The 10,000-nt window shown below is 28.0% G+C and overlaps 1 protein-coding gene across 7 annotated transcripts in view; it reads right to left on the minus strand.

The window, feature by feature from the left end:
• The window catches only part of LOC124955512 (zwei Ig domain protein zig-8-like), a 198,940-nt gene that overhangs the window by 40,890 nt on the left and 148,050 nt on the right, over positions 1-10,000 (minus strand). The window lies entirely within an intron of this gene.

Consider the following 10,000-nt stretch of genomic DNA (forward strand, 5'->3'; position numbering starts at 1 on the left):
GTCTCCCATTATTACATTTGCGACCATGGTAATCTCGAAAAATTTGCGCGAAAGTCTACAAGACTTTCCCATCTTTCGTGTACATTTAGCTCTCCAAAAGAGGAATAGTACTTCAGACTACAGCAATAATAAGATCAACGAATGCATCCTTCGTGTACATTTAGCTCTCCAAAAGAAGAATAGTACTTCAGACTACAGCAATAATAAGATCAACGAATGCATCTCGATTCACAATAGCGATAATAAGAACTTGTATTTACTAGTACCGGTTATATCTCAATATTCCGTCCTAAAAAAAGGGGAGGAGGGGTCGTGAGAACGTCCGTTATAATAATATTATATAATATATTGGGTCGTTCGGAAAGTCATTTCGTTTTTCTTTTTTTCGTAAAAATGAAAGACAATTTTCGTATAATGAACAAATATTTTATTAAATTATATATTGGACATTCTGGTCCAATACCTTTTGCTATCTTTCTGGTAGTAGCATGATTCCACGCTCATAAAATTTTTGGTCTTTGCTAGCAAAAAACTGATCGAGGTGGTTTTTGACCTCCTCATTTGAAGTGAAGGTTTTACTGTCTAAAAAATTTTGTAGTGACCGGAACAAATAATAATCCGAAGGTGTCAGATCTGGAGAATATGGTGGGTGTGGCATTGTATCCCATTCAAGCTGTAAAAGCTTTTGGCGAGAGACCAAACTTGTATGAGGTCTCGCATTATTTTGGTGGAACACTACACCTTTTCTTTTGATTAATTCTGGCCTTTTCTGTTGAAGTGCATCATTCAGTTTATCTAGCTGATGACAGTAGACTTCCGAATTAATTGTTGTGTTATCCGGTAAAATCTCAAAAAAAAAACGATTTCTTTTTGATGGATATTGGCTTTGAAAATGCTTTGAGCCGGTTCATCTTTTTTGTTCCATGATCTCTTGCATTTGATATTGTTATATACAACCCATTTTTCGTCCTCAGCAATGATGCGCTTCCAAAATGGATCATTTTCGTGACGTTTGAGAAGCGAATCACAGACGTCAACGCGACGACACAAATTTCTCTCCGTGAGAACATGGGGAACCCATATATCGAGCTTCGGGGTTCAACCCAGGCCTTTCAAGTGGTCATAAACAGTTGAATTTGATAAATTTAATCTCTCACCGATCTCACGTGTTGTTATTTGCCGGTTTGCATCAATTAATGCCTTTATCGTGTCTTTATCAGCTTCAACCGGCCTTCCAGAACGTGGTGCATTTTCGACATTAAAATTGCCGGATCGAAATTTTGCAAAGTAGTTCTGGCACTGGCGTACTATCAACACATCTTCTCCATACACATCGGTTAATTTCTTTCTGACTTGAACAACATTTTTACCTTTTCTATAGTAAAAAAGTAAAATATGACGAAAATGCTGCTTATTGCTCTCCATATTTAAAAGGACACCAACCAAAAACTACTGCGTAGGATCAATTGGACTTTTTCACACACAAGCCTTGCTATATTAGCTCTCAAAACATATAATGATTATGTGGCTTAAGTGTGAAGTTAGGTGCAAAAAAATACAATTAAATCCTCTGTCGGGAAAAAAACGAAATTACTTTCCGAACAACCCAATAATAATAATAATAATAATAATAATAATAATAATAATAATAATAATAATAATAATAATAATAATAAATCCAGTATAGATTCTGAAAAAGAGTTATTGACTCATGATATTTCCTGTCCGTCGTAAAAGGGTGAGTTATTGTGGGGAAGGAGAGAATACGGGAGAGCAAAGGAGAAAGGAAAAACTACCCTTAACAAACGGAGATAATAAATTAAGAAAAATATTACGGAATGAGCAGTCCCTATTTATGGTTGATTTTGAATACCCGGGAGACATCGTTGGTGGTGACAGCATGCCTGACTATAGTGGTCTTACTGACTAAACTGGCGTAACGAAAGCCAACCAAAATGCTACTGCCGACAATAATAATAACCAGTCCGACAAAGTTCAAAATGTTTTAAGAGAGAGATAGATGGATAGAGAGAGAGAGAGAGAGAGAGAGAGAGAGAGAGAGAGAGAGAGAGAGAGAGAGAGAGAGAAAGAGAGTATGTTCCTGCAAACATCGAAAACAATGTAGTCGCACAACAGTGCCATAGCTCGAAGCGATAAACACAATCGGCATGTTATACCTTTCTATACTATAGCTAGATATATAACTAACAGATTGGGAAACGATTGTAATCATGAATACTGACGATAGTTGCTCCCAACACTTTTTATTTATTTATTTTTTTTTTTTTTTTTTTTTTTTTTTGAAGAACCTTTACAAAATTGACACAAAAACATCATATGGACGGAAAAAAGGATTAGTAGATCAAAAACGTTCAATAATAAATCAACGGCACTATGTCACTATATCGGGACACACAATTCGAAATATCAAAAAAGAAAGTTACATTATACACGTATGAAATTATAATCCCATCATCCCCGTCACTAATGCCAATATAACCGCGATCTAACGCGCACTATCATTCTCATCGACATTTACACAAATACCGTTGGGTTCCGATGTCACTCACGCGAAATAACAGATAGAGAAGATAATAAATGGGAAAATGACGAAACAAAATCACAAAGTAAACGCGAACGAATAAATCCGATGGAATGAACGATTTCTATCTCGATTTTGATACGATAAATAAGAATATGAAACAATAATAATAACGTATTAATAATATTGCATTGATCATTTTAACCGACCAAATAAAATCCATGAAACAATTATATACTATTATGTACTATGTATATATATATATATATATATATATATATATATATATATATATATATATATATAGTAGAGCATATATAATGTTGCTGCTTAACCAAACTCTTAATCTGATGAATAAAAAAGGTAAAGTCAGAAAATGAAAAAATGAAGATATAAAATAAAATTGAAAAAATAAGACAGAATATAGGATGACTCATTCAATCCATAAATGACGATAAATCCGAAAATAAGATTAACTAAAGGAATACGATCAAAAATATGAGAAAGAAAGAAAACGTGAACAAATCGAAAATATTGTCAGATGAAATGAAACTATAGTTTTAAAAAAGTCTAGAAATGAAATAAATACGAACGAACAAAATAATATTTTCCTGAACGACGAAAAGTAATTTTACTAAACTATCATAGCAAAAACAAAGATAAATGTCCTATCATTGATGACAAAAAAAAAAAACAAAAAAAAAAGAAAAAAGAAAAAGATAACGAATCAGTTACATGGTTGCAAGCATAACAAGAGAATTAATTGGAACATTACACTTAGAATTAATTGAAACATTAAAGATCGATTGAAATGTACGAATAATGAATTGAGAATTCACAAACTCACAAAACTCACAAACTGACAAAAAAGAACATATGCACACATACAAACATACACATACACACACACACACACACACAATTGGATTATAAGACAATACAAACAAAAATAACAGAAAAAGAAAATACAAGAACAACTGAGTATCCACAATTAAAACAAAACTTAACACTAAAACTTTCACAATAGTCATAAATATCAACGCAATTCCGTTGTTGACATACTCTTCCGAAATAATTAACTGGACAAACACAAACACGGAATACCTAAACTAAACTAAACTAAACAGAACCGTTCTAATACAAAATGTATTACCCAAAAACATGTATCACACTAAACAACAAGGAAAAAAAGGTAACTAATAGACATAACCGAACTGCAAATAGAAAACAAATAGAAAATATAAAATACTACTTTTGTAAATAATAAGAAGAAAAAATTAAAAATTAAAGCAAATAAAGGAGATATATTTTTAAACTTTAATCAATCGTAAAAATTTGAGATGAAACAAAACAATAATAAATATACGCAATTAAAATATGCTTCAGTGATCAGAAAAAAAAAATCATTACAAAAATAATGATATTACAAATATCAATTAGAAATAATAATAGAAAATATGTAAGTGTCAAACTATACTGAAATATTACTCCGTTAACGTATGAAATAGATTTAGAAAAATAACGATTAGAAAAGATAAAAATAACATTGAGTCCTCAGAATCATATAACATAAAATAAAAGTAAAAAAATATAAAAATATAAAAGTTTATTAAACGAAAATAGTACAAATAGTAATTTTAAAAAAAGGAATCACATAATCTTATTTCACCCACAAAAAATAGAAAATATACGACATAAAAAATATTAAAAACATATAACTTATAAAATACAAAAATCTATGAATACAGAAATACAAAATAAGTTATTGAATACGTGCGGTGGTATTATTAAAAAATTTCAATACCCATTTGTAACCATTTGTAATACAGATTCCATTTATAACCTTTACAATGAACTTACACTCCATTTAACTAACTAAAAATCTCGTAGAAATCTGCTCTTTCCAAACCTTTTTTGATCGAAAACAATTTTTCAAAGGTCGCAGATCCCTTTATATATATATATATATATATATATTTTTTTTTTTTACAACAAACCTATTCCTCTTTAATGACATATCAAATGAAACGAAATATTGTTACGTTACTTGACTTAGATATTATTCGATGAAACAAAAGTTTATAAAAAAAAAAAAAGAAAAGAAAAGAATCCCTAACAAAAATAACATAAAATTTGACCGTCCCAATATAATTCAATCATCGGATTGTCACGCGGAATCACTAAAATTTTTATTTGTTCATTTTGTGGAACATATTTTGAAAATCGTTGACGTAGAATATAGAGAAAAATGAAGGTTTATAAATTTTAGAGAAAGAATAATAATAACAAGAAGAAGAAAAAAAAGGAAGAAACGAAAGGATATATAGCAATACAGGATAACATTAAATTATTAAAAATGCATCAACAAAGATAACATGATAATAGACGATGGATTGACACAAAATGTTGATTGAAAATGTTAAATAGACAAAAAGACAACAATGATATGATATAAATAAATAGACAGTATAAATAAACAATTAAAGACACAAAATACACAAATTGAAAAAATGATACATCGAGCAATAGTAAACAAATATAAATTAATTGATGACATGATTAAACTATATTATAATTCTCATAGCCAATTATAGTTTTCGAAAAATGATCAATTCAAATTATATTAGGGTAACAATATATACGTACAAAATCATACCATATAATATATAAGAGATAAAATAATACAAAGTAATTTTTGTATTTAATCTTATTTTAATAAGATACAAAATAAAATACAAGATTATAGGAAATATAGGGAGAAAAAAAAATAAACAAATATATACATACCATTAATAAAACAAATAGGAAGTATATGGAAATAAAAAATAATTACGATAATCCGACTTGTTAATTTACAATTGCTATGATATCTAAGCCATTTATCAATGCATTAAATTATTTTCTTTTATTTTCTTTTTTTCCTGGTAATTATTTTTTTTTCAAGATCTACTGACAGAGGAAATTTCAAATTTAAATTCACATTCATTCTTTTATATATATATATATATACATAATATATAATTTTTTTGTCTTTTCATAGTTCGTTGACATAGTTGTTCAGACGAATTGCCTGAACATGACAATATGCCTTACAAGGTCATTTATTATTGTAAAACATTATAAAGTGAATTATAAATTTATGAATCTCTAAGGATTATAATCCTGTATCGCTGTTTGTTGATTGTTAGGCTGCATGCTATGAACAAAGGCCAAACTTCTTAAGAAATAAACTTCGTTTACTTAAATCAGTAGTTTGAGAAGGATAAAGGGAGATAAGAAGTTCAGCCTTTGTTTACTGCATGCAAGCTAATCACCAGACTACCGATGATACAGTGTTATATTCTTTAGGAACTTACAAATTTGTAATATAACTTGTAATATTTTATAATAATAAATGATCTTGTATAACACGTTCTTAAATTTGTTTCGACGAATATCATCGAACTACATTTAAACAAATTTATTCGGCTTTGAAAAATTTCTCCGTCATTTGACTAAACGAAAAAAAAAAAAAATATTCTTTTATATCAAAGAAATATATGAAAAACATTTTTGACGAAGATATTCCAATTTTTCGAGATAAAAGGGACACCCTATATATGCAATACGTATATACAGAAATTAGTTATCCTAAAAATATATAAAAAAATATTTTGTTCATTCTTCAAAAGAAAAAGGAACGATCGAACTTATTATGAAACTCGGTTCAATCATTTTCGAAAGAATAAGACCATTCGTGGATGATACGAAAATGAGAACAATAATAATAATAATAATAATAATAATAATAATAATAATAATAATAATAATAATAATAATAATAATAATAATAATAATAAAAACTCAAGGTTCTGAAATGTTGGTGATTGCTAATATTATGGAGCCAAGTGTTTTTGAGGATCTATATATAAAGGCCCTGACCTTTGACTTATCTTAGCCGACCCAGCCATAATGGAGTCGCAAATGTTACATTACGTATACGTTGAAAGGGCAAAAGTGTTAGAGACGTAAAATCGGGAGTAAAAGTTTTAGTAGAAATCTTCAGTATATCACTTCTACATTCTTAGCTACTTACATTGACGTGACTTAGATGTCATAATACGATGACGTTTATTGGGGGTGATGAAAGTCATTATTATTCATTTAGTGAATAAGCGAGTCATTACTTGCCAAATTTCTTTTTAATTTATTTATAAATTAATAAAATGTAAAAGGTAAATCAATACATTAAACCAGATCAGATCAATGAATCAATCATTGTTTATTGAAATTTTTATATATAATGTTTCATTAAGCATCTTCCTATTGATTTTTCTCTACGAATGATTTGAAGGACCGACTATTTCGGCAAATTCAAAGAGAATATATAAATATAATAAAAACAATAATAGATGGGGAAGGTGAAGTGAAACATTATGATTTATTAAAATGGTATATATTTACATGTGTATGTATGTATGCGTATTGTTTATGTTATATTATTAGTATGAAATAATTAATAATTTATTCAATCCTAGATATATATTTTTATATATAAGAGATGACTTTATTCATTACCTGTAACGAAATAAATTTAATTTTCAAACTAAAATCTACGTAAGAGTTATCAGAAGTTTAAAGAAATTAAAACTAAAAGGAATAGAAAAGTTAGTTAGTGTGAGAAAGATAGAAAAAGAAAGGGAAAGAGGAAAAGAGAAAAAAAGAAAGAGAGAGAGAGAGAGAGAGAGAGAGAGAGGAAAGTTTATTGAAATATTCTTCCCTTTAAGGTAGCGAAAAGTATCGATAATCGAAGAAGATTATAACCGAGAAAGTACACACGTTGTATACAGCTTTGCTGTGTTTTTAAAATCCTCTTTTCACGTATTTGAATTTCATTTTCCTTTTTAAATTAATAGAACGAACCTAACGAATATTATAGAAAAAAGTTCTTCTTTCATTTTCAAAAGCGTCGAATTTATTTGATATTTACGTTTCAATAAAATTATATGAGATATCTCTCAGATTAACAATCGGAAAGAATCGTAAATATTTTCAATAAAAAAAAAAAAAAAAAAAAAAAAAAAAAAAAAAAAAAAAAAAAAAAAAAAAGAAAAAGAAAAAGATAAAATATCGATACTCTAGAAGATGAATTAAACGTGACGATTATTAATTTAATCATTCGTTTCAAAAAGCTTTTTTTACAGATTTCAGAGACGGATATAAAAGAAGAAAGAAACAAAAAAAAAGAGAGAGAAAAAAAAAAGAAAAAGAAAAATGTCTATATCAGCTTTGTCTACATTACTATAATAATTTTATATTTATACTCTCATTCAATATTCCAACGATATGATTTATTCTTTATTGACAAAACACTCGTAGAAAATAATATTTTCTAAAGAAAAGATATTATTCCAATAAAATTGATTCGAACAATAATTCAATTAATAAACATTCACCATATTCATCATATTCTCTCTCTCTCTCTCTCTCTCTCTCTCTCTCTCTCTCTCTCTCTCTGTCTCTCTCTCTCTTTTTCGTAATCAGGAAAATGTTTTTCAACGATTTCTCAAGTTTACATAAATACATATCTACATCATATGTATGTATCATTGAAATAACGCTATCGGATATTTTCATTCGACGAGTAGTAAAACTACTGAGTAAAAAGAGAACTTGTTTTATATAGAAATATACAAGAACTAAGTTTCGAATGTGTTTCTTCGGGAAAATAATGACATACATATATACGTATGTAAGTACATAGATACGTATATATATATATATATATATGTGTGTGTGTGTGTGTGTATATATATATATATATATATATATATATATATATATATATATATATATATATAGATACACATAAAAGAAGAGAAATAGAAAAGAGAAAGGGAAAGGATAAAGTATTCTATATTCCATCCTCGAATAGAGACTGATTAAATTCTTTCTCAAAGCGAGTGTCGATGCGATAGAGAAGAGCAAGTGGATACGAAATTCCATTCCAAAGCGTATCTGCGTAAGATATAACCGAGCGAGATCGGGTCCCATGTGGTGTTACTTCCATTAAGGATATGTTCAATCTTCCTTCTACGAGATAAACTAGAACGGCTATATATAATATATATATATATATATATATATATATACGTATAGAAATATATATGTGTGTATATATACATGTCTATACATATATATGTATAGGCATGTGCGTGCGTGCTGCGTGCGCGTGTGTACGTGCGTGAGTGTGTGTGCGTACACATATGCATAATGTATATGTATAGTCCAATATGTATGTGCGTAGGTATGTATAAGTGTGTATGTATATATGTATATATATATATATGTGTGTGTGTGTGTATGTGTGTGTGTCTGTATGTACTTTTTCTTTATGATAACGAGAGAAAGGTGTATAGGTAATTTTCTATTTTATCATTTAAAAGAATTATTATGAAGTTTTAATCGAATTTACAGATAATTCGATTAACATCCTATCCCTGAAAAGGATTCTAATGGATTTCTTATTGAATAAAATCTTGCATTAAATATACCATCAGAAATAGTTTCCTAAGTCGAAATATTTTTTAGATTTTCATCATTGAACAATTAAACAAGGACGATAATAAAATTAGTTCAATGATAGCTTTAAATACATAAATTTCTACGATGATATGTTATAAGTTATTTAGAGAAATATAATAATAAAAAAGAAAAAAATGATTCGTAAAAAAATAGCATGAAATTGTACGACTCATGCGACTTATTACGTTTATAAACAATATATCTTTCAGTTGTTTTAAATTTGAAAATTCCAAAAATTCTCTTATGTGAACCCTGTCCTTGCCATAAATCGTATTTGTCGATCCTGAATTTAATTAATTCATCGTAAATTAAAAAAAAAAAATTTTTAAACGTTAACTATCTCAACCATATTTATACATATATAGAGTATTTTCTCTTTTGCATAATATTCGACGTAATATCGAACAAAAAACTTGATTATCGCACGGATATAGGGGTGTAAACAAATTTTGAAAGGATTTCAATTAAAATTAAAAAAACAAATTTAACTTAAAAGAAAATAAGGTAAAAATTCTTTCCAACCTGAAACTTCGAAACTCATTGACTTTTTTTTTCGAAAATTAGTGATTCAAAATTATAAAAGAAAGAAAAAAAAAAAAAGAGGAACCAACGTAAAAATAATTAAAAGAATCTTTCGTATAATATTAAATTTGGTTGTCTGTTGCCATTTAAGATCTTTCAAGTATGATTTGTCGTTTGAAAAGAAAATCATAACTTTTCAAAGAAAAGATCTCAGAACAATCATAATCGACATGCTATATATACCATAGATATACATTTTGTTTTTTATGTGTGTGAGCCTTCGAACAATTCGTATCTTTAGGAAAATTTCGAACAAAAATTTCTTCTTCCTTCGATCGATTATTATCGATAATAAATGATCAAACAAATATC

The sequence above is a fragment of the Vespa velutina genome, chromosome 18 (genome assembly GCF_912470025.1).
Source record: "Vespa velutina chromosome 18, iVesVel2.1, whole genome shotgun sequence".
Classification (NCBI taxonomy): Eukaryota; Metazoa; Arthropoda; class Insecta; order Hymenoptera; family Vespidae; genus Vespa; species Vespa velutina.